Genomic DNA, 27448 nt, shown 5'->3' with positions numbered 1-27448 from the left:
AAACCCAAATAAATAAAAAAATTAAGATTAATTTTAAGCAATGGCAATTTTAAAATATAAAATTATAGCAGCAAATCATCTGAAATCAGTAATTCCCAAAGCAAGCAATACCTCCTCCAGTCAGGTTGGTACTGAATGATTGAGAGGGGCAGTAAAAAACTCAGGTACAACTAGTAGATGCTTGCTGCTGTTTGCTTTCAAGATAGAATATTCAAAGGGGTAGCTCAGTGTTTGTGGGTTTTCTCCCTCTAAAAAGCGGGTAGTAAAACAAATAAATCTGGGAACTTCTTATCCACATAATTTTATTTACTTTGCATATAAGTAAACTGTATAAGCAGTTTGGGGGTCAAAGATTAATCTCAAGTAACAACAGGGTAAATTGTTACTGGTAGTTCATCTAGTAGTTGGCTGGCACATTCCCCTAATGCTATCACCATACTTTTACAATTGTGTTATGAAAGACAGACTGCAAATTAGGATTTCAGTATTTAATCACCAAATGCGAATTTGATTTTTCATTGTTAATCTTTACCTCTGAAGTCCACTTATGAGAAAAACTTCCTCCTTTTTTTCTTCACATTCTTATCTGATTTTCTTAACAAATACCTTCCAATCCCATGGTAGGGTTATTTGATACCTGTAGGAGAGTTGGAGATCTTCAGGATAAATAAAACATGACTATAAATAATCATGACCATAAAAAGTCAGTCTACTTGCCCAAGGCATAAGAGGAATCTGAGTACTAAAAAAAATTAGGGAGAAGACTGTTATGGTGGCAGTTAAGGAAAGAAAGGCATGACCTATCCTATTCAAATCCCTCTATATCTGGAAATCAGTAGATGTATGGAGGAGAGACTTGACAAAGGATGGAAAGGATGATGAGCCTACTTTCAACCATCCACGTTCTGTAATTTCTTATCTGAGCAATCAAATGCCTGATAAAGGGCATGAATAATTTAATCTGTAGTTCCAGAGATACTGGTTCCAATTCCTATTCTAATACTTCACTGCAGATTGCTTCAGGGAAGACTCATTTTTTGTTGCTTAGTTGCTTTGTTTGGGGACCACATCTTGAGGTGCTCAGGGATCACTCAAAGTGGTGTTCTGGGGCCATATCCAATCCTGGGGATGGAACCTGGGTCAACAGCATGTGAAACAAGAGCTTCACTAGCTAAGTTATCTCTAGATTTGGCTTCCCCAAGACTTGTAATTGTTTCAAGCTTGGGTTTCTTCCTTACAGACAGAAAAGTAGTTATGTTTCCACGCAGGGATTAAAGTAAGGTTGAAATGGGATAGCACAAGCAGAATGAATGGTATTCAGAGGAATCAGTATAATTTGCACTTATTTTATAAAGTAAGACTGCATTAATAAATAGAAGGGGAAATGCAAACAGTATGGAGCAAGTCAGATTGTTGGTTTTGTTTCTTTGTAGGCTAGCAATGTTTAAAAACCCTTTCCAAGAATACCACAAATCCCCTCAAAATTCATGCACAGTGGAATTCTTCCTAATGTTATCTAAAAGTTCATTGTATTTGAGAAATTGTCTCTGGGGTTGTCATACCTGATATAAGAGCATGGTGAAACACTGTTAGGCGTGGTTCACTTCTGAACCTCTGAAATTAATTTTTCCCCTATCCCTCATCCCTTTCTCACTATGTTTTCCTTCTTCCTGGTACAGACCAAGATAATTCCCTGGTTATATACAGTTTTTCTTTTGAAGTACCGTGTGCTCTCCTGGGACAGGTTTAGAAGTGAAAGAGTTGTACATAAAGGGAAGAAATAACTAACCCACATACACACTTGCATTCCTCCCTGACCCTGAAAGCACTCTTTAGTAGCCTGTGTTATGATACTACCTTCCTTTCTGGCTTAGTTTGAACATCAGTTTAGGGGAAGTGTGAAAGGTCACTGGGCGGAGCTACAGTCATGACATTAGTATATCTCCAGGCAGTACAAAACCAAGAAAGTAAAAATAGAAACATAAAAGAGAAACCTATGCCAAAAGTTGTTACTGGACCCCTTTGGAATTATTTCTCTGTATGTAAACGTAAAACAAATCTCTAAGCCTGCCTGTTTAGACCAATTTGACATTTCAATGGAAACTAAAGCTGTGCTTCTGTGATGCCAAAGTACCTGGATGAAAAGTAAAAATTGTGTCAATAAACAAGTACCTGTTAAGCTTATTGCCCAAGTCTGTCCCTGTACTAGGGTACTGATCAGAGAATAAGAAAAGTAGAACAGAGCCCTTCTCTTCAACATGATTGAAATACGGTAGCAGAAATCAGTAATATTCTGCCTAAAATATCAGCCTACTACCATACATGTTGATCATTTTCTATCATTTTATTTCCCATTCTCATTATTTTCCCATTTTCTTTGTAGTCTTTACTAATATCTCTTTCCATCTGTTTAGATATGTAGTTCAACCACATCTTCTTACTCTATACCTATTTAAATTTTTTTACATCTATTTATCTAAAGAAAAAAACACCATATAGTTTCTTAGTCAATTAATTCCATATAGACTTCTTCCATTAAAACAAGGGAAACCTGGTTCTAGAATAAACATGGTTCAAGAACTGAGTCTGACACATAACTGACACTCATTTTTATGTTATAGTTTTTTTAATGAACTAGTGATATAGAACAATAAGAAATTATAAGAGAAGGAAATATGCACAGAAAAAAAACTTTAATCCTGACAAAAGTTTAGATAGCTAAGAGTGACAAAGATATTAGAGCTGAAATAATAAATATCCAAGAAAAATATTCCCATCCTTTCTGAAAGAATGTGCAGGGCACCAACATCAGGATACCTGGATTTAGTTGGACAATATGTTTTTATAATTTCTTCATTGTTGTAGACATTAGTATATTTCCATTATGGTTTTCAAGAACTGTTTTTCTCTTTTCAGGAGTGTTTAGTCCAGGATCTTCTTCAAGATATGGATCCCAGTGGGTATTATGCCACCAACAAGTCAACCAGTACCTGTGGGGCAAGTGCATCAGCAGGCTGATGGTGTCTTCAGGCTTACTGACACCACAAAATTGCCGCTGTGCCTTTCGCCAGGTCCCAAAAACTTGGGACCAAGTTTACCAAAAAATTAAATGGCCAAAAGTTAGGTATGTGGGAACCATGCCCACGAACCATCTCCAGCTTAGCTATCATCATCACTATCACAATCATCCCATTTTGTATAGATTTTCTTGAGTTGACGCCATTAATGTCTTCATTTGTCCTAGCCCTGAGATTTTAGCAGCCTCTCTCTACTCATTCTTCCCAAAGGTACCACATTGGAGGCTCTTTCAGTGCCAGGGGAATGAGACCCATTATTGTTACTTAGTTTGGCATATCGAATATGCCATGGGGAGCTTGCCTGGCTCTGCCATGCGGGCAGGATACTCTTGGCAGCTTGCCAGGTTCTCTGAGAGGGAAAACTGGACTCTAAGAGGTCACGTAGCTGAAAATGCTGCCACGCACTTCCAGGAGCTTGGTTTTTCAGTCTCTGAATCTTGGCCATTGATGGGATTACACAGGCCAGGGGCAGTTTGTGGGCATCACCGCAGAGCTACTGGAAGATGGGAGATCTGAGTAGAAGAAGCCCAGTCCTGATCCGAGCAGGCTTGGAGATCTCAGCCCCGGGTCCCACATACCTGGGATCCTCTGCTGGTCCCTTCATGCATGAGGTGCACAGGACCCTGGGCTGAGATCTCCAAGCCTGCTAGGATCGGGACTGGGCCTCCTCCACCCATTCCCCCCATCTTCTAGTAGCTAGGCAGTTACACTCACAAACTTCCCCTGGTGCCATGTAGTCCCATCAACGGCCAAGATCCAGAAACTATAAAACCAAGCTCCCAGAAGAGCGTAACGCAAAGTGTCCAGCCTCCGCGCCTGGCTGTCTTCACTGGGGCCCCTCAGAGGGGACTGGGTTGAGTTTCTCTCCCCACTCTGATCAGGGCTTCTGCAGCCAAAGACCTCCAGAATCCAGCCAAAGCCATGCTCAAGACCATTCTCCACATGCTCAGATGAGCCAACTCAGCTATATAAGTTAATTTATTGACCTTATCTCAGAGACTCATAGATAAATCTCGAAAGAGACCACAAAAGTCACAGTTAATCTAGGACCTGTACATGGCTGAACAGACTAGGGTAAATCGGAGGGGGTCAGGTTGGCCTGTGCCTGCTCAAGCAGTGCCCCCAGCAGCTGCTTGCTTTCACAATCAAAAATCGCCACCATACCCCTGGCCTGACTTCACCATCTCAGGATGGGCTTCACCAAGATATAATCAGCTGAAAGTTCGAGTATGCGGATTTTGTGACTGAAATCTCCAGGCTTGCAAAGAGTTGGGGTAGGCTGCCTCCCCCCATTTCCCAATACACATGGAAGCACTGGCAGTCACCTCCACAAACCAACACCATAAATAATCAAAATCCATAGATACAGCAGTGAGTCTTGGAATACATCACAGAGCTGGAAATCTATCCAGGCCCTATACTGAGTCAATTTCACTGGATCACCCCAGATGGAGCAAGTGTACTCTCCCTGCCTACTCCAGATGGAATCCAGGCAACCAAGAGCTTCCACAAGCAATGCCCAGGTATGTGGCTTCCAGGACTAAGTCTACATGCCACCTGGTGACAGAGGCACCAGGCTGTCCTTCTCTGGCTCCCCGCCTGCTCATCAATATGGTTCTCACCTCCACATTGTGCCTCTGGATGCCATCTCACCGCACCAACATCCCTGGTCCAGAGATGCCCAGTTGAATCCCAAAAAGGATAAGTGCCCTACAGAAATGTCCCTGGCAGCCAACCTCCACTATCCAATCACCACCATACTCAGGGTCACTTTCCACACCCTTGGGTAGAACCTCACATATGAGTGAACATAGGTGAACAGGACACTTCCTACCCATTTTCCATAATTACCAAACCATATTCGATGGGGTCCAGACAGTAGGCAACAAATCATAGAGGGAAATATATGCCTTTCGGAGAGCCAGGCAAGCTACCAAGAGTATCCTGCTCACACAGCAGAACCTGGCAAGCTACCCGTGATGTATTCACTATGCCAAAAACAGTAACAATAATGGGTCTCATTCCCCTGACCCTGAAAGAGCCTCCAGTATGGCAGTGTTGGGAAAGACGAATAAGGAGAAGCTGCTAAAATCTCAGGTGTGGGAAAAATGGAGACATTACTGGTGTCCACTCAAGTAAATTGATGAACAACGGGATGACAGTGATACAACATCGTTAAAAAGTTATTTATTTTGAGGGGCCTATCAAGCAGTGTACAGGGCCCATGGGGCCACTCCTGAGACATCAGATACTTAAGCTAAGGGTTCAATGCTACAGCTGGAGGATGCAGTAACTGTTAATTCCTGTGGAAGAAGGGATCATGAGAATCATCAGTTTTGGTCCTTAGGGGTTTTCAAAGCCATACCAAGTGACAACCAGCAGACCACATGGTGCCAGAGAGCAAACCCAGATTGGGTATATGATATTTAGCCTAATTGCTGTACTATCTCTTAGCACCATCAATACAGAATTGCATACTTAAGGATTTTTCAACAAGGTATAGTTCATATTGTTTCTCCCATAATAAAATAACATAAAATAAACAAATAAAATTAACTTTGCTAGAAGATTTGCCTTCTGTTCATTCTCCTGACCACATACCTACACATTGTCCAGTCACATGAAGTCACAAACTCATTCCCAAATGATGATCCAAGAATCTAGGCCTTAGCTATATAAAACCAAAAAAAAAAAAAAACACTTTTGAAGAAATCATTGCTCCAGGAGCTTTTTAGAGTTCAAAATAGTATCTAAAATTCAGACACATCTCATTTAGGTACAAACTCTCAAAAGTGGAATATTATTTCTATCTTGAAACGGATTGGCAGCTGTTATATATACAAGAGCAATATGTCTGGATGTATGGCCATCACTAGTATTAGCATAAAGACTGAGGTTTTTAGCATAAAGGACCAGGTTTAGTCTGAGACATGTAAAAATATATATAGCAAATAAAGTCCAGTTCATACTGCGATTGGACCAGTTTAACACATTAATTATAAACACACCTATTCAGCTATTCTGAAACATTATTAATTACTCATTGAGGTAGTCATTTTATATAAATATTTACTTATCAGAATAAATTTAATCCAGACACACCAAAAAAAAGGAAGAAAGAAAATGTGATGGTATTCTATATTCTATAAGCTCTTCACTTTTTTAAGTTTGATACTGTTTCTCCTCCCTCTCTTCCTCTCTCCCCTCTCTCTCTCTCCCTCTCTCTCTTTCTCTCTCTCCCTATCCTCACTGATTCTGTCTGTCTCTTTCTCTTTTCATAGCCAGGGTGCTCAGGGATTGCTACGGGTATTAAACAGGGTGATTCCAGTCAGGACTCTGGAGACCACACAAGGTGCCAGGTGTTCAAATCATGATTAGCTACATGCAAGGCAAGTGTTCTACCCACCATACTATACCCCTGGCCCCTATTCTGCTTCTCTTAGTACAAAGATTTGTGTTTTTAATTAATCTCTCTGATACTGTGTACTTTTCTTAGCCTCAAGTATAGCTTTCATTGACTCAAATTGCCTATGAATAACTGGCCAACATATAATTAACCAAAAGACAATTTCCTAAATGGTAATTCTCTGAAAGCAATTACATGAAAGGGACAGCTTTCTATAAATTGCTCATTGGTTTAAAGGTCCATATCTTCACTACATGAGGAAACTTTTCTACTTCCAAGATGAAGTTACTTCATGTCTTCCATACCTATATCATTTAACCATACAACTTTTATGCTACACATAAAAGTAAAAAGTAAAGGCCCTCCCGTTGTTCATCGATATGCTCGAGCTGGCCCAGTAACGTCTCCATTGGAGATTTTGTTGTTACTGTGTTTGGCATATCGAATACATCACGGGTGGCTTGCCAGGCTCACATACATGCTAAAATTTATATAAAAATAGCCTTCTCCATAATCTCATTTTCAATTTGTTCCTTTAGTATTTCAAATTTCAGTGAACAGCACCGTTTGTATGTTACCCACTTCCCTAAGTAAGGAACTTAGGTCATTATAAATTCTTTCATCTCTTCCTCACCTTCGACAAACAGAATACTAGCTGTACTCATTTTAACTTCTTAATTAAATGGAAAAATGAAATCATCAGATCTGTTTCCCATAGTTCCCTAAGTGCTTCTTGATCATTTTCTCTTCATCATTATTGTTCCATCTCTCCCTAGGCCATTCTCTGACTATTACAATCAAATCAAAATTAATCTCTTTCCATCTCACTTTTTTCTTTTTACATTCTTCTTTTACTTGCTCTGAGAATGGAATACACTCATATATTTTAATATGACAATCCCTTTTGTCTCAGCAAGGGTTTCCCAAAGGATACTGCATGAAACACAAATCTTGCAAGTTGATGTGTGTTCAACAAAATTTAGTAGAGTTCTCCATAGCTCACCCCCTCCCCTTTTAAATTTCAAAGTCACAGACACAATTAAGGTCTTGAAAAACGCTGAAATAAAGAAATACTCAATAGTGTCCAACTCAGCACATACAATATGTATCTGACTCATGCTCTCTTTTGTAAGAGACAACTATTCGCCACTGAGCATACAGTAAAAACTCTGAATGGCTGAACCAAACCTCTGCCTCTTTATTTCTTGCCCTCTCCATCCGACAGTTCCCGTTCTAGAAATGCTGCATGATGTGGAGCTCCTTGTGATCATCATGTTCCATCCCTTACATCTTTTTTTTTTATTTTTTTCCCCCTTTATTTTATTTTATTGTTTTTAAAGTTGTAGATTTACAATTTTTTGTGCTTTGGTTTCAATTATACAATGATCAGATACCCATCCCTCCACCAGTGCCCATTTTCCACCACCATGGATAATATCCCCCCACCCCCATCCCCCCATCCCCCCTGTCTCTGTGGCAGGGCAATCCCCTGTGTTCTCTCTCTCCTTTTGGGTGTTGTGGTCTGCAAAAGAGGCATTGAGTGGCAAACATGTTCAGTCCATAGTCTACTTTCGACATGCATCTCCCCTCCTGGGAGGATCCTCCAAACATACTTTATTTGGTGCTCCCTTCTCTATCTGAACAGCCCTTTCCTCTAGGATACCTCGCTGGCCTCTAAGTTATGGAGTAATCGTCCTGGTGCTGATCTCAGCTATTCTTGGGTATTAATCTCATACTTTGTTACTTTATATCCCCCAGATGAATGCAATCTTTCTATGTCTATCCCTCTCTTTCTGACTCATTTCGCTTAGTATGATACTTTCCATATTGTACCACTTGTATGTAAATTTCATGACTTCATCTTTTCTAAGAGCTACATAGTACTCCATTGTGTAGATGTACCAAAGTTTCTTTAACCAGTCATCTGTTCTTGGGCATTCAGGTTTCTTCCAGTTTCTGGCTATTGTAAAGAGTGCTGCAATGAACAAACAAGTGCAGATGTCACTTCGACTATACATTTTTGCCTCTCTGGGATATATTCCCAGGAGTGGTATTGCTGGGTCAAATGGGAGCTCAATTTCTAATTTTTTGAGAATCGTCCATACTGTTTTCCAGAACATCCCTTACATCTTTGAAATCCTGCTATATGAAATATCCTCTTCTGAACTTACCATCCATTCTACCTTACTTACCATTCTACCTTCTAATTCCTACTTAATTTTCAAAACATGTTTTAAGTTTCATATCCTAGAAGAAAAATTCCTTTACTTACTCTGGTTGTCTCATGTTGTCCTCTCATCATGACACTTAGCATCTTTTAATTAAAACTAGCTTTATTTACCTCATTTGTGCAATAGCCCTAAAACTAAACTATTGATATGAACTAAATATGACCCCATTGAGAGTAATTGATGATAAAATACTAAAATAGTAAAAAAATTAAGTGACACAGAATACTATAATCATCCTATAATTATTTCAAAAGTATATTTAAAAAAACATTTTAACAGAAACAGCTTGTAGTGTGTATCTTATTTCTTTATAATTATCATTTCTGTTGTAATATTGTAGGCATTTTTCAAGAAATTCCCTTTCTGGCTTGCATCTGAATTTTTCAGTCATCCACTATCAGTTTCAAGTTTTAGTTCTTTACTAAGAATAAGGAAGTAAAAGAAGCTGCTGAAAATATTACCTTAGTAACTTTCAAGTTAACAACAGCAATTTAGGTCCTCAAATCAATGAAAGGATATTGAATATGTGTCTTTGGCTGACCTGATTTAACAGCTGTCTTCCTTTTGTGTACCTCAAACCTACCAAACCTGTTTGGCCCATAAGTAGGTCTGAGCCAAGACTATGTTTAGGTATCCATAAAAGATGACAGCTTTATTCTGGGTAAAATTACCTCATAGCACATGTTTTCCCCTAAATCTCAGCTCCCCTGTATTCAAGACATTCAAAGAGTGAGCAAACTTGGATTTCAGACCAAGTTTGACATCCTAATCAACCTACTTATGAGTATAGATTCTGCCAATACTATTATATTAAGTATAATATTATTATGTATATAACTTATTTGTAACTATTAATAAAATAGCATAAGCTATTACTAGCAATAATATTATAAGTAATAATGCATGTGTTGTGTATAGACATTGTGTAAGGTACCAAGTTAATATTTGTTTTACAGATTAGCCCATTGATCTCTACAAATCTGTGAGGTCAGAGTGTTACAACTTTTACATCAGGACCCTGAGACTTGAGACAATGATACAACATCCAAAGTGAGGATGTGAGGACTAGCAAACAACAGAGTCACATTTGAATCCAGACAGTCTGTCTCCTGACAAGCCCCTGTGCTTAGTAACCAGGCAAAACAGCCCATCAGTGGTCACACAATACCACTCTACCATCAAACTTTCCACAGATATGTTCTGTGCCTTCCCACACTGGGGAGAAAATGTTTAGGGGATCCTAAAGTGAAGAAGGATTAGGAAATTAAATTAAAATTTTAAGTTGCTTAAACAAACAAGCATATGCTATGAACAAGTGTTCAATGAATATTAACTGATTGTAGTTAATGGTAAACTGTAGTTAATGTGGTTGTACTGTATGACCTTAGAGGTACCTTTCAACCAGAAAATTCTGTGATTAAAAAGGTGGTTCAACCTAGTTGTTTCTAGATTTCATCTCCAGACTGTCTCTTCAAAATCACATTTAATTTTGGCTATTTAAAGGAATAGACTGGACTAAGCAAGACATTTATCTATATTTATACAGATCCAAAGAAGTCACCTGCCAAGGACCTAGGCACATATTTTGTCTCAACTTGTGTCTGGGAGAAAATAAAACTAAAGTTAAAAAAACACAGCTAATGTTTAGTGTGGCATCACAGAAAAATCAGGAAGAAATACTAATTTATCTAATTGCATAACACAGGACTTGTCCAGGTAAGTAAACTATTCTGAAATGGGTGGTTTTGTTTTGTTTTGTTTTACAGCTCCAACATTCTAAAAATTGCTTCTTTTAAGAATTTGATCAGTACAAAAATTATGGTGGAACCATAAAAGATTCACTGATGCTGATCACATAAATTTCCATATGGCAGCCAGTATTTACTGGCTCCTCCTTTTCCCCCCACCCGTCAGAGCAATAGTCTCCCTATAGGCCAAAAAGCAAGATTTATTGAACAGTGTATTTCCTGACTAATTTATTAAGATGGTTTCTAAGGTTATACAATATTCCCAATCCAAAGGTTACTCACTGGCAAGAGAAAATAATCCTCTTTTTAATTAGCAGGAAAAAGTATCAGACTGAATTCCAAGCTATTTGACCACTGTGACCTGGTCTTAGACCTTATTCATATTTCTATGTGCTGTGAGGCGAACACCAAATCCCACTTTGGGTTTAAGTTTTGTTTACAATACTGTGACTAGAAAACCATCATTTTTCTAGCTGTCCTGGAATTTGAATGTCAGAAAGGTGGTAATCAGGTGTCAAAATAATAGACTGATATAACAAAATGTGATCTAAGTCCCATGTGTACACATTTCTCAGCATCACAATAAAAAGTGTAATGTGCTTTAATTCTTCTGTCCTCAATGTATCTTTTCCCCTTGGAAATAAATATTTTTAAATATATTTTGAAGATGGATTAGTAAGTGATTGCCTTTTAACTAAGGGTCCCTAAGATCCTTAAAGAGTCAGTTTAGTTTTAGCAAACTAAATAAAATCCTTACATAAGTCACAAAGCAACAATATGAAGATGCTATAATTATAGCCTTTTAAAAAATAATAAAGTGTGTGTGAACAGATGGAAAACTTAACAACAATTTAATTCCTGGTATAAATGTTCCAATTTTAATATGCTTTAAGGCAGAAAATCCTACTGATGAAAAAGCACCATCCCGGAGAAATCTGCCTTCATTTCTTATGGATGACCATGAGTATACAACAGAAGTCTCAGTTTCCACAATTGTAGCTCACAGAATTATTATGTGGTTTAAATGTGATAATGTAGTTACAATTTCTCTTTATAATGTTAGGCACACAGAAAGAATTCAGTAAATACTGGCTGCCAAGTTCTACCCATTCAACCAACAATTACAGAAAGTCTACAATTATCAGGTACTAAGTTATGGGAAACTAAAAAGAAACAAAAGTAGGATGATAATATAACTAAACCATTGTTTATTTTTGCTTTTCAATTTTTTGTGTTCTTGAGTATTTTTCCATGGCCTTCTTTTACCCAGTGCTTTGTAAGTTCCTCAAACTATATGCTATATCTGCGAATTCTTTTGAAAGGTTTCTTGTACACAGCAATTACTTTGAGATTGACAAATTAAACATCAATCAGCCATAGGTCAATTCTAAAAATATATAAGGTACATACTCAACCAATAGCGAAATTATGGCTAAAGCAAACTTTCTTCTATATAAATCCTATCACTGCTGAGATCATATATGGAAATAAGAAAAAACTGATAGTATTAAAGGACATTTATGAAAGCAGAGTCTCTGAAAAAAAAAAAAACCTGGCTGCCCCCTAAGATTTTTACCTCAGCAGAGACTTGACTTGTTCAGAATTGCTCAACTTATCAGAAGTCAGAATCTCATCAGATTCTCTCCCAGGCAGCCCCTATCAACTGTGACACTGACTCTAACTCTAATGGCAAGAGCTGCTGTAAAAAAAAAAAAAAAAACCAAAAAAACAACAACAAAAAAAACCCTCTGTGTCTGAGGCTGGAGAAATAGTACAGCGGGTGGATAGGTTGCCTGTCTTGCCTGTCTTGCACGTGGCTGACTTGGGTTTAATCTCAGCATCACATATAATTCCTTAATTCCTGAGTGCAGAACCAGTAGTAAGTGCTGACCACAGCTAGTATGGCTCCCAAAGAAACACAAACAAAAGAACTCTGTGTGCATATGTGTATACATGTGTACTTGTGCCTGATTGTGTGCTTTGAAATTTAAATGTAGAAACATTCCATACAGAGAGTGCACAAAAACATTTTGTATAATTGATGATTTAGTTGAAATACACAATATTCCTTACAGCTAAATTAATAGCTTTGTATAGTAATTCAATAATACAATGTCCTTCTGAACTTGTAATTTCAGTATTTCTATAAAGTTCAACTTGATGTTGTACCCAAAACATCTGACAACTTTGTCTTTGGCTCATTAGTTTGGTTTCAAATAAATCTGAAATAATTTCAAATAAATTTTGAGATTCACTTAATTAGACTTAATTATATTAAACTTAATTAAAATGTGAGCTGTGAATTAACGTCTTAACTTTGATAAAAGCTTAATTTGGGCTTTCATGTCATGAGTACAATCTAGCACTGGCCTTTTAAAAATGACTTTCACTTGCTAAACCCAACATCAGGTTAATACCTCAGGTGACTTGAAGATTAGTTCTGTTTATAATAAAATTTATCTTAAAAGCTTTTTGAAACATAAGAGAGAAATTCTGCTTTTTTTGTGATATCACTGACAAATGATGGGAATTGGAGCAAGTCATAATTTCTTAAAACCTCAAATTTTCTCACTGTTAAGGGAATCTAATTCAATGAGTATTGAAATCCATTCACATTTTCAAGCCCTCTAGTTCTTTTAAAAATTATTTTTTAAGTTTAGATTATCTGACTAAAAGCATATTTTTACTTAAAGACTAACGGAAGAATATATTCAAGAAACTTAACTGTGAATGAATATTTGAAGTGAGGGTTAGAAAAATACTCTTAAAAAACTGGTGCTGGAGGAAAAGCGAGCGAGCAGGTAGGACATTTGCCTTGCATGCGACTAACCCAGGTTCTATCCCTGGCATCCCATATGGTACCCTGAGCACTGCCAGGAATCATTCCTGAGTGCAGAGACAGGAGTAACCCCTGAACATCACTAGCTGTAACCCCCCCAAAAAACAAAAGGCCAAAAATAAATAAATAAATAAACCCAAACCTCTCACAGTACTATAAATCCAAACAACTCCCTGGGAAACTTGATTTTTGAGGAATATTAGGAAGAACAAAAACTAGTAAGTAAACGCAAAATGACAGTGAAAATATTACCAAAAAGATCTATATTCAAATTTTTAGTTTATGGTCTCAACTTGCAAAAATTATGCAATTTTCAGGACTTCAGTTTCTTAATTCATAAATTTTAGATAACATTTACCTCTCAATGATGCTATAAATAATAAATAATGAATATAAAATATCTAACAAGGTGAATGGTTCATGATAAATACTCAAATAGTGTCCACTTTTTCATTTCTGCTCCAGGAAAGAAAAAGCATGCCAAATATGCTTTGACTTTAGATTAAGGGCAAGAAATTCTGCGGGTATTCTATGGAACTAAAGGTAAAATACAAAGGCAGTGAATCTCTTGAGTTTACATAGGCATCATTTTCACAATGGTTACCTAAAGTGTACACTTTAGGGTCATAGAAGCTTGCATTTAAATTCAAACTTTTCACCTATGAGGCAATGAGCATGTATTTTTGTCTTGAAAGAAAGTATTCCATTACATTTTTCATTAATGACAACTGGTTGTTCATAGAAAACATTTGGAAGGGGCTGAACACAGTTAAAAATGGGGGGAAAATCTGAAGGGTTAGAGAAGCCCCCTGTAAATATTCTTTTTTTTTCCCTTTATTGTATTTTATTTTTTTTAAAGTTGTAGATTTACAATTTTTTGTGCTTTGGTTTCAATTATACAATGATCAGATACCCATCCCCCCACCAGTGCCCATTTTCCACCACCATGGATAATATCCCTCCCACCCCCATCCCCCCATCCCCCCTGTCTCTGTGGCAGGGCAATCCCCTGTGTTCTCTCTCTCCTTTTGGGTGTTGTGGTCTGCAAAAGAGGCATTGAGTGGCAAACATGTTCAGTCCATAGTCTACTTTCGACATGCATCTCCCCTCCTGGGAGGATCCTCCAAACATCCTTTATTTGGTGCTCCCTTCTCTATCTGAACAGCCCTTTCCTCTAGGATACCCGGCTGGCCTCTAAGTTATGGAGTAATCCTCCTGGTGCTGATCTCAGCTATTCTTGGGTATTAATCTCATACTTTGTTACTTTATATCCCCCAGATGAATGCAATCTTTCTATGTCTATCCCTCTCTTTCTGACTCATTTCGCTTAGCATGATACTTTCCATATTGTACCACTTGTATGTAAATTTCATGACTTCATCTTTTCTAAGAGCTACATAGTACTCCATTGTGTAGATGTACCAAAGTTTCTTTAACCAGTCATCTGTTCTTGGGCATTCAGGTTTCTTCCAGTTTCTGGCTATTGTAAAGAGTGCTGCAATGAACAAACAAGTGCAGATGTCACTTCGACTATACATTTTTGCCTCTCTGGGATATATTCCCAGGAGTGGTATTGCTGGGTCAAATGGGAGCTCAATTTCTAATTTTTTGAGAATCGTCCATACTGTTTTCCAGAAGGGCTGAACCAGTGGACATTCCCACCAACAGTGAAGGAGTGTCCCTTTCTCGCCACATCCACGCCAGCATCGGTTGCTTTTGTTCTTTTGAATGTGGGCCAGTCTCTGAGGTGTGAGATGGTATCTCATTGTGGTTTTGATCTGCATCTCCCTGATGATTAATGATGTAGAGCATTTTCTCATGTGCTTTTTTGCCATTCGGATTTCTTCTTTGAGAAAGTTTCTGTTCATTTCATTGCCCCATTTTTGGATGCCCCCTGTAAATATTCTTAAATGTACAATGTAAATATATAAAACTCAAAAACTTTTGCTTAAGTAAATATCATAAACTTAAAAATGGCAGTTTATTACATTTAAATGGCAACAGTAACAAAGTGATATCAGCATAATTAACTTTTCTGGAAGACATGCCTATAATACAAAAATAGCAGGGGTTCTATTACTACATTTTAAACAAATTTCTATCATTTTCAACTGACATTTTAAATAAATAAAATACAAAAAAAAAAAAAACAATGTATGAGCTCCCTCTGCTGGATCATGAAATTCTGAATACAAGAAATAGGTCTAGTACTTTATAGTTAGCTAATAGATTGCATTACTCATATAATACAATTAATACAAATAAGTGATGATAATCTATGCATAATACATGATAAAGCAATCTTCCAAATAATGATGCGAAAATAAATTGGTTTCTTCTGTGTTAAGCAGTAATTTATTTTGTTTAAAGCAAGATAAAACTTTTTTTATATACTTCAAAAAGGAGGTAGATAGGTTTTCTTTAGCTAGGGGTCACATGTGGTCCATGGTGCCTGTTGTCAGGGTAACCATCTTCTCTGTCTGTACATGTCAAGACCGATTGCTTCCTTTGGAGACAAATGGACCCTCAGGTCAATGAAAGTAGAAAATGCAAATGATGATGTTCATGCTGCTTTAGAAAACCTACAGTTTTATTATCTTGCAAACTAACTCCCAACTTAGAAAAGTTTTGTTTTAAAAATGAATTTCTTTTCAAGATACTACTGTATGTTCTGATGAATTTGCAAGTACTTAATTTGTTATATAGGGAATTTCTCCATTTATTGGAAGTATTTGAAAGATATTACAATAAAGTATGCAGTAAAACTACAGTATTTCTCAAATTTCTAAAAAATAGATTCATTCTCTATTTTTAGAAAATATTCTTTTATAGAAAACATTATCTTTCATGTGAAAGTGCACAAAGATTTGTAAATAATACTCCCCCCCCCCTTTTTTGGCTTTTTGGGTCACATCGGCAATGCTCAGGGGTTATTCCTGGCTCTGCACTCAGGAATTACACTTGACGGTGTTGCGGGTACCATATGGGATGCAGGGGATCAAGCCCGGATTGGCTGCATGCAAGGCAAATGCCCTACCTGCTGTACTATTGCTACAGTCCAATACTTCCCCTCTTTTAAAAAATTTCTAATGATCCTAAATTTAGAAACAGTATTTAAAAACTGTTTGCTAATGAAGGACAATAGCAGAGAGAGTTAAGTGATTATTTCTACTTTGAGAGGGAGGGAGAGAATGAGGGAGAGAGAGGAGAAGGAAGAGGAGGAGGAGGGGGAGGAGGAGGAGGAGGAGAAGAAGAAGAAGAAGGAGAAGAAGGAGAAGAAGGAGAAGAAGGAGAAGGGGGAGAAGGAGGAGGAGGAGGAGAAGAAGGAGAAGAAGGAGGAGAAGGAGGAGAAGGAGAAGAAGGAGAAGAAGGAGAAGAAGGAGAAGAAGGAGAAGAAGGAGAAGAAGGAGAAGAAGAAGAAGAAGAAGAAGGAGGAGGAGGAGGAGGAGAAGGAGAAGGAGAAGGAGAAGGAGAAGGAGAAGGAGAAGGAGGAGGAGGAGGAGGAGGAGGAGGAAGAGGAGGAGGAGGAGGAGGAGGAGGAGGAGAAGGAGGAGGAGGAGAAGAAGAAGAAGAAGAAGAAGAAGAAGAAGAAGAAGAAGAAGAAGAAGAAGAAGAAGAAGAAGAAGAAGAAGAAGAAGAAGAAGAAGAAGAAGAAGAAGAAGAACAAAGACAGACTAGGAATTGTAGGTGGTGTAAGGAGGAAAACTGGACATACTTGTAGTGAAATGGAAGAAAAAAGGTCATAGTCTGACAGCCAGATTGTAGGGCTTGAATTTAAGAAATTGGGAGATGTGAAAGAGTTTGGAAAAGATACAGTCACATGTTATCACTATAAAATAAAATAAAATACTGTAAAGTGAGAGGTGAGGAACCTGAAGAGTTTGGACAGCATAGATGTTTGGGAGCACTTGTTGCCACACCGATGTTGCTTTCTCCAGCAGAACTAGTCACACAAGATGAGACAGTGACAAAGTAATTATAAAGCAAAGGGTCTCTTTATTGTTGGACTGGGGAGATAAATAAAAATGTAGAACCTGAGAGCAGATAGTATAAAAATAAAAATTCAGATAGGAGAGAAGATGTTTGAGGAAGGAAAGAAGGCTGTGGTCATTCAGGAACATATATGATTTGTTCGGTCTACTGTCTGATTTTATTGACAGGAAGCAGGATCTGGATCAAGAGCTAGTGACTGGTTCTAAGGGCCTCAGCTTGCACAGGCTGCCCATATGTCATTAAGTAAGAAGGAGCAAGAACAATCATGAATTTCAATTTATCCTTATGACTTTCCAGTTCATCTTTAAAAGACTTCTGTGTGCTGTGATCTTTTTCTGGCTATCTGCCATGTGAACTTGGGTCAGACTGCTTGCCAGCCAGCTCCCAGAGTCAATCAACAGTAGCCAACCTTACAGGTAGGGGTGTGTGTGTGTGTGTGTGTGTGTGTGTGTGTGTGTGTGTGTGTGTGTGATAACTGATAGAGAATTGAAAGTTTAGAGAAATATATACAGTAAACTCCAAAAGTTTAGGAATAGGAGAATTCATTGTATATTTATTCATATACCTATTTACTCCAGGTGCCAAAGTTATACATAATATAAAATAAGCACCTTGGCAAGTTCTCATAAAGACAAGTGAAATAAAATTGTCTGGATAAAGTACTGAAGGGCCTCAAGGTAGGGATGGTCATTATGTCAGACTTAGATTTTAAAGAATGCTATTTTAAGAATATGGTTGATTATCTATTATGGTCTATAATCTTCTCTATAGAAGGTACTTAGAGAAGATGAAAATCAATTTCTATTTTGTATCCCACCATATTAAACATGTAGAGACTGAGGTCTGGAAGAGATTTTCAGAAAATTATGTGGACCCTGGGTTTTGAAACTCTAATACCACCACAAATATAACCTGCTGATTACCTGCCATTCCAAATCAGCTCCTTCTCTTCTATTCCACAAGTAATAATTTGCCACTCTTCTAAAACATTCATAGTTGCAATATCTTCTAGTCTGTGCCCCCATTTCTTCCATCATCATTGCCCATTCCAATCCTACCTTCTGTCACTGTCTTTTCAAGTGCTTTCCAAATTTGCTGTTAAGATTTGATAGCAAATCTTGTCACTTCAACGTCAGCCCATTTCTTCTTGCATAAACATCTTTTGTAACTCTGTTGCTATTGCCATAAGCAAGAAGATCATGTTTTTTCTCATGAAAACATTTTTAAATTTATAGAAATCTCTCAAACTACTTATTACTCTTTTCAATTAAGCCTCCAATGAGTACCTTCTACATTACCTATCACTTTTCATCACCTGTTTCTACTGACATGCTGTTGGCCATTCCTAAGTGAGACCATGTCTTTCAAAACATTAAGACTTATGTATGTATAGTTGCTATGCACAGAATGTCTTCTATATACACTTCTTCTCATGATAAATACCATTTAATTTTTTAAGACAGGTTCAAGTTTCCCATTATGCAAGTTCCCTCTTAGGAGTTTAGAAATAGTGAATATTAAATTCCCTTTCATCACAAATTCTACATTGACTAATAATTACCCATTTCAGAAGATGCTTACAATTTAGCACTTTCTCTCTTGAGGGCTCTGACAGCAGTATATTGGTAATGCTCCCATCGGCAAATAAGAAAAACCTTAGAAAATTTATTAAATGAATTCATGGATAACGCAAGATAGTATATTTAAATGGGAGTTTGTAATTACTGCTCAGCCTTCCAGGTAAGACCATAAAGTACTTAACCTATAATATAGTTAGAATGCATTAGAACAATTATACAATTTGCCAAACATTAAATTCTAGAATTTTTCAAAATTGAAATATCTCAACCATTTTATGAGTAAGATCTATATTGTCTACTAATCAACCAAAATTTATGCCATCATTTTTATATCCAAGAATATTTATCCTTGTTAATCTTTTTAAATTTTTAGTTTTTAAGCAATATCAGCAATGTTCAGAGCTTACTCCTGGCTCTGTGCTCAGGGATCAATCCTCGTGATACTTGGGAACCATATGCATCCAGACAAAGTTGGTCATATGTAAGATAAAAGCTTTAAACCCTGTACTATTGCTCTATGCCCAAAATATTTATTTTTATAAGGGAGAGGAAATGCAATGCTTAAAAAGAAAAGAGAGTTCTCTATCTATAACCATGCATGAGCTTGGTAATCAGAAAGAAAAAAATGGATAAAAGAGTGCCAGAAACAGTTATTTTTGTTCCACAAATTATAGCCACTAGACCTGGTATACAATGAAAAGTTAAGCATGATTGCCTAATGTAGAAAATTCTTCTCAAGGTGTCAAACATATTCAGGTTATATGAAAGAAGTAGAGGATATAGTCTTCACAAGAGAATTCTTACTCTCTGGAATCTCTTTCTGCCCACACATTCTAATGTAGTCTATGATATTATCTTTATGTAAAGATAGTTATAACTCTGCTTATTTTAATGCATTCATCTGAATGTTAATTCAGGAGAATTTTTTTTTCCGTGAAAGTGAATTTTTCTGTTATTTTATCTCAATAATAGCAATTTTCATCTCAGTAGTCATTTGATAAAGTTTGCTGAAGGCCTTTCCTGGGCTAGCCAATGCACTAAGCACTTAGGGGTAAATTTTTCATTGTCTCAGAAACAAATCATCAGTGGAAAATACTTTACTGAACATGGCGGGACTAATAGAAGTGACATATGGACTACTTCTGCTCTCAAGTTTATAAACAGAAAAATGTATCTTATTAATGCAGTCAATACATTCAGAAACTAGGTTAGTTTATAGCATTTTAGAAATAGAGAGGAAAATAATCAGGCATGGGACAACTGTCTAATCCAGATATAAGAGAAAGTCAGGTGAAAAGGTAGAGGTAGTGAAGAGATGAAATAATGACACCTTTTTGTTATATTCTTGCCATTTTCTGTAGACAGATAATATAGCTGGTAGGGCACTTGTGTTGCACATGGCCTTCCTGGGTTGTGATGATACATAGCACTAGATTATTGATTTAGCCAATAAGCACTTAAGATTTATGCCTCAGCCAAATATAAAGTATTAAGTCAATTATCAAGAGGCATTTAAATGATTTGAGGCAAATGTGACAGCATAACTGAGTACAAGACAGGAAGCAGTGGAGTTTCATGACTACACTACAAAGCAGGTCTAAATTACTTAAATCACAGGTACAAGGAAAGCACTGAACAGTGGCTGTAAGAAAGAAGATATAGTTGAGTGGGGATAATGTTCTGAAAAGTCTTTTTTAGATGTTTTTTAATTTTAGGTACCATGATTTACAATACTGTTAATGACAGAAGTGCATGTGTAGGGTTCCTACCTTACATCCTCTTCCAGATTGTGCCTGTCCATTGTACCCCCTTACCCCTCACCAGGGTGAGCTCAATTCTGTCTATACAGAACGATTCTCTCATGGGTGGGCTATAAAGAAACACAGTAAGCTGATAGCAAATGGCCCAAGGCAACAGGGCCTGAGAACTGGTGTTTTAGACTTTTGTATCATACTATTCAGGTTGAGTTTCCCTCCCTGCCTCAAGCAGAAACCCAGCAGCTGAAAACCTCCAGAACCCAGCCACAGCCAAGCTCAAGGCCACTCTCCACACGTTCTGAGGAGCCTCACGCATGAAGGAACCGATAGAGAAACCTAGGTATGTGGGAACCGGGACTGAGATCTCCAAGCCTGCTCAGCTCAGATGGGAACTGGGCATCCTCCACCCAGATCCCCCATTTTCCAGTAGGTTGTCAGTCATACCCACAAACTGCCCCTGTCATTATGTATTTCCATCAATGGCCAAGATCCAGAGACTATAAAACAAAGCTCCCAGTAGTCTAACCCACTGATGTACCTAAAGCAGCACACATGTGTTTGGTTTTAGCATACTTGCTTGTAAGGTAAAGGTAAAGGCCCTCCCGTTGATCGTCGATTTGCTCGAGTGGGCCCAGTAACGTCTCCATTGGAGTCTTTGTTGTTACTGTGTCTGGCATATCGAATACTCTCGGTAGCTTGCAGGGCTCTCCGAGAGGGGCAGAAGAATCGAACTCGGGTCGGCCATGTTGGCCGCTTGTAAGGCAAACACCCTACCGCTGTATTCTCTTATATACATTCTCCATCCCTCTCGGAGAGCCTGGCAAGCTCTCCGTGGCATATTTGATATGCCAAAAACAGTAACAATAATGGGTCTCATTCCCCTGACCCTGAAAGAGCCTCCAATACAACACTGTTGGGAAGGACGAGTAAAGAGTGGCTGCTAAAATCTCAGGGCTGGGACAAATGGAGAAGTTACTGGTGCCCGCTCAAGCAAATTGATAAACAATGGGATGACAGTGATACAATGATACAATGATTATTAAAATTTTATCCTATGGAAACCACTAAACATTTAAGAACAGAGGGAAAATGAAGAAGTTACGAATGCAGATAGTCCACTCTCAAAACTTTGTAAATAAATAATTTGACAATAATTAGAACCACAGTTGACCTCCATTTGATAAACTGTTCCCAGTAGCATAGCTAACAAAGGCTGAGTACTAGAATCATGTAAAGAATAAAAATAAGGCAACTAGTTTGTGAAATAGGAAGATTTTGGCAACTTAAAAAAATAGAGAATATGGGAAAAAAGTCAAAGGTGAAGATGGCTCACTAATTTCTAATTTGGATATTCCATAATCTATTACCTGGGACCAAGAACCTAAGAGGAGAAATAACAATTATAGGAGAAAAACTTAAATGGTGTTTTTAATTATTAGGTGTAGAGCTTGTTCCTAAAACATATAATTCCTGGTTCTGCACTTAGGAATTACTCCTGATGGTGCTCAGGAGACAAGATGGGATGCCAGGGATTAAACCTGAGTCAGCCATGTGCAGTAAAAACACCCTACTCTGGAACTGCCGCTTGGCACCTTTTATTCTTAAACACAGAGATATAGAGATATAAACATTTAGAGTCTTTAGTATTGCTTTAGTAACTGAAATCAAAAAAATTGATAAGACTGATCAGAGACAACAGAAAATATAAGATCAGTAAACTGAAAATAGAAAATCAGGGCCACCAAGACTAAGCCATGGATAGTAGGAGATTGTAGCAGGAGCAAAGTAGGAAGAAATTAGGAAAACATCATTGCAAACATAATAGAAAATTTGTTTTACATATAAGAATCTTCCTTCTTTAAAACGTTTACTTTTTGGGAGCCGAAGTAACAGAACAATGTGGAAGGGCACTTTTGCCTTGCACTCATTCAATCTGGTTTCAAATCCCAGTATCCCATATGATTCCCTGCGCTCCAACAGGAGTGATCCCTGAGTGCAGATAAAGGAGTAGGCACTGAGCACTGTTGTGTATGGCTGAGAAAACAGACAAAAAAAAATAGTACTTTAGCTGATTTGAACTACAGTAGATGGACTGGTTTATGTGAAACTCCTTTCTTTTTTCTTTTTCTATCTTCCAGGCTGCAATTATAGCTAAGCAGTAAGGCACTTACCTTGAATATAAGAGCCAGGGTTTGGTCTCCAGTATTCTCACTCTTCCTGTCCACCCATCTCTACTCACACACAAACACACAAATCTCCATCTTCCTATCATATTTTTCCATTAAACAAATTACAATGACTTTCTACAGTTTCTTGATTAAGGCAACACCAACCCTTCCTTTACAGAGGGTACAGAGTCTTAAATTAAATCTGAAAGGATTCTTATACTTCAGAATATATTCTGTAATCAAAGAGGTTGTTCTGGCTGTTTAAAGTCAGAGAAAAAATTTTCAGTGATCTGCTGAATGTGACATTTTTGTTGAGAAATCATTTTACAGAGAAAAGAACCAATATAATGGAAAGAAGACTGGAGTTAAAGTAAGGATTTTTTGTTGTTTATTTAGGATTATGATGAGAAACAGAAAAGTAACGCCAGGATAAGTTCTGTCCTGCTAAGAGACAGCAAATATGGGCACCAAAAGGACCGAATCTCATGTGTCTCCATCAGAATATCAATCCATAGGGCTGAAGTGAAAGGCACCAACTTCTATCTTCTATAAAACTGCTAACCCACAATCAAATTGTCAAGTCCCAAGTCAATAGAACCGGTAACCCACAGCAAAACTTAGAGCCCCAATGTCCTTTATTTTCAGGCTAGGGACTCTTTCCTAGCTCTACACTACTCTAAAATTCACCATAACAGTTCCATGGAAGGGTTAAGAAAAAGGGGGGATAGGAGAAAATGGGCGGTGGAGGCCCAATTCCAGGAAAGGGGCTGAGCTTTCCAGAGAGACACCTATAATCTGCCTCTGACTCAACTACTTCACCACTTCATTAGATGGTAATAAAACCAGTCACCTATGTCCATTCACAGCAGTCTATTCTCCAGGGACTGTTCCTATTTCTGTGGAGTGAACCCTTTCTTTAATAAAGTCCTTCAGTGTCTCAGGGCTCCAAAACATCTGAAAATTCCTTTGCATTTTGCCCCGAGAGATCAAAGATAAAGTAAGAATGAAGTATTAAGGAGACAAGAAAAGGGACACATTTTAAATGAAAACATGGGAGAATTTTGTAGCACCTTCTGAAGGTAAGGAGGAGATAGAAGAGTGCTACTTCAATATTCCAAAATGTTATGTGCTGTGATAATGTTTATGTGATTAGTGACTTGGATGGGGGGCAGAGTATTAGAAGGAAAAGCAAAGTTTCTAAATACTTCTAACATGGCTTTACAGATGGCTTCAGTTAATGCCAAGAAAGATCATAGACATATATTGTGTATGTTAGGGGCATAAGCAAGCAGTTAGATGTGAGAGTGGGATAAATGATAGTTATCTGAGGTATACTTAGAGACAGATAATGGTTGAAGTGTTTACCATAAAACATACCTGCAGAGTTAGAAGGCAGAGGCTGGGGCAGGAGTGATAGTATCAGCAGGTAAGGTGCTTGCCTTACACGTGGCAAACCTGGGTTCAACCTCCTAGGCCACCAGGAGTAATCCCTGAGTATAGAGCCAAGAGTAAGTCCTGAAAACCATCAGATAAGACTCAAGAGTAAAAAAAGAAAAGGAATAAAAGAAAGAAAAGCAAAGGCCATATGGAAAGCTCAAAAGAAGAATTCAATGACAGAAAAAAAGCAGTTCTTATAGAATTAGGAGAGCTGCAATTACAAAGTTGAACAAAGAGGCCTGTTCATTTTTATGTGCCATTTTGTTTTCTGAAAGAAAAAAACATGATTTAGAGTTGATGTCTCATTGTTCTTTTCACAGAGAAGACTGAAGTTATTTCAGTTCACTAGAGGACACAGAACACAATGTAGCACCAATAAGAGAAGTGATGATAGATTTGAGTATCAATTCCCACATGTTACCAGTAAATTTCCTTTAGTCCAAATCATAATATCTGGTTACTGTAGAAGATTTATAGGCAGTGCTAGAAACCTCTGGAAGGTTACTATCTTCCCAACTAATAACAAGAAAAGTATGGTCTATATTCCTAGTATGATATGCTAGATTTAAAGCCACAAAAATTCATCTATCACATTCTTCAAACTACAAGAAATTTGTTGTATAACTACTGTAGAAAAAGTAGTTTGATCTACTTAAACTCACTCATAAAATTATTCCTCACTATAATTGCAATGAAGTAACTTTTTTAGAAGGTGCCTTTCTAGTAGGACTGTCATCCAATTGTTCATCAATTTGCTCGAGCAGACTCAGTTACATCTCCATCGTGAGACTTGTTATTACTGTGTTTGGCATATTGAATATGCCACGGGTAGCTTGCCAGGCTTTGCCGTGAGGGAGAGATACTCTCGTTAGTTTGCCACGCTCTCCAGGAGGGACAAAGGAATCGAACCTCACTCAGCCAGGCCAGCCGCGAGCAAGTCAAACGCCCTACCACTGTGCTATCGCTCCAGGACTCTTTCGAGGCCCTGTAATTGGAATGAGTCCACTTTAAATCCCTTAACGCCTTTCTAGGATGAACATAAAAAATAAAATGTTACACTATAACACTACCAGAAAAAAAATAAGTATACTTTTTTATAGCTGTATGTATATCTTGACAAATTTAATACATGTGCTGAGGATTCCCAGGAAGTACTCAGGACATCTTGGAACATTCCTGGTGATCTTGGCCAACCAGGTTGGGTGGTTCAATGCTGGTGAGAGAGGATGTAGTAGTGTTTGAGGCCCAAAGTCAGAGTCTCAAGGACTGCTGTGGATAGAATCAATTTCTAATCATGCAAGTAATATACTGTAACACGTTTAATACTCCTCCCTGACTTTGTATGCCATCTAAAAAAGAATCTAAAATACCAATATATAATAACCAAATAATATCAATGAGACAAATTTGTCCTCCAAGATCCAGACAGATTCTACACCTCTGGCATTCTCAGTCTCTGTATCCCTAAACTCTGCTGAACTCTTTTAACAAAGCATGTCTCCTCACAAAAGTGTACCATTCCATTAAGATGGTTTCTATAATTAATGACCAACAAATTGTCTTATTTCTAATTCTCATCTCAAAAGTACTATATCTTAGAAAAAGGAGTTATCTTAAAATTCTTAAGTATATCTTGGGAAAGAAAGATGGCGGCCGCACGGGAGCCTTGTGGAAAGCAGGTTTGAGCCGGGCTTGGGGGAGTGGCGGGGACCTCATGGGAAGGGGGGCTTTGTGGGCCGTCCCCCACGCCCCACCGAGGTCGCCAGCTGCCCCCCACGAGCGGCTCTCCGGCACGGCCACGGCCCCCGGAGGCACAAGGACTTAGCACAGAGAACCAGCCGCTTGGAGCAGAAAAGCAAATGGACTTGTGTTAAAACGCGCCACCAAGCCTGCCCGGAGGGGAAGGGGCGTTGACCGGCCCGCCGGCTCCTCTCTGGAAAGAAAGATGGCGGCCGCACGGGAGCCTTGTGGAAAGCAGGTTTGAGCCGGGCTTGGGGGAGCAGCGGGGACCTCATGGGAAGGGGGGCTTTGTGGGCCGTCCTCCACGCCCCACCGAGGTCGCCAGCTGCCCCCCACGAGCGGCTCTCCGGCACGGCCACGACTCCAGGGCACAGAAACCAATCTCTTAACTAGCTAACTTTTAATAGAAATTCTTCCAGGGTCAATAAGTAAAATAGCAGAAATTCAAAACCGAGCGGCCTCTATCGCGGCCGCGCGACCTCATTTTATTCTTAAACCAAGTTGTAGAAAGCAAGTCATTTCACAACGCTGTTTCAGCATGTCTGATTGTGGGGGGTGGGTCGTAAACTCTAAACAATAATTGTGCATCTTCTATCGAAATAATCTATCTAATCAAAGTATATAGAGTATTAACTAGAACTCATCTGCCTCACAAGAATTGGGAGGGGTGGGAGGTGGGGGTCTATTGGGGTTCGGGGCTAAAAATGAGTATTGGTAAAGGGAAATGTGTTTGGTATCTACATGACTGAGAACTAAACCCGAAAGCTCTGTAACTTTTCCCACAGTGATTCAATAAATAAATAAATTATTTAAAAAAAATTCTTAAGTATATCTTAAAATTCTCCTTAAGATATCAACTTAAGGGATATTAGTTTCTATTAAAATAATACTGGAAATTGGGAAATTACTAAAAACATACTTTGTTGAATTAAAATATAGGTCCATCATTCACTGAGACAAAAAATCTATTTGCATCCTAATAAACTTAACTAGTTAATATTTAAAATACTTTCTAAAGCAATGTTTATCTGATCAACATAATGTTAATGCTCCAATAAATCTGATCTTTATAGAAGAAGTTTTCACAAACCTAACTAAATAATTAAATCAGGCAGGATGTTCCTTTATTATCCTTTAAATACACTGATTTTCTATAACTCTTGGAAATAAAACAGTCTAGTGATTGTTTTTGAAATATGTATTTTATCAGGGTTTTAATGATCCTAGAATGCTGCAAAGTCCATCCATACAGCAGTAGATATTAACAAAAAATTAATTAATTACTGAAAGCATCAATTAATTACAGAATTTATATGTATTCAGATGTATTCTGAAAGATGGTGTGACTGTGCATCTTTTGCACTTAGTACTGCAGATTGAAATACTTAGTTTTATACTATGATATTTATAATTATACCCAAGAAATACAAACTATGTAATTCAAGCTTGGTCTTGACTATGACCCACACTGT

The sequence above is a fragment of the Sorex fumeus genome, unplaced genomic scaffold (assembly GCF_029834395.1).
Source record: "Sorex fumeus unplaced genomic scaffold, SorFum_2.1 ptg000002l, whole genome shotgun sequence".
NCBI lineage: Eukaryota > Metazoa > Chordata > Mammalia > Eulipotyphla > Soricidae > Sorex > Sorex fumeus.
Note: the sequence above shows the minus strand (reverse complement) of the source record.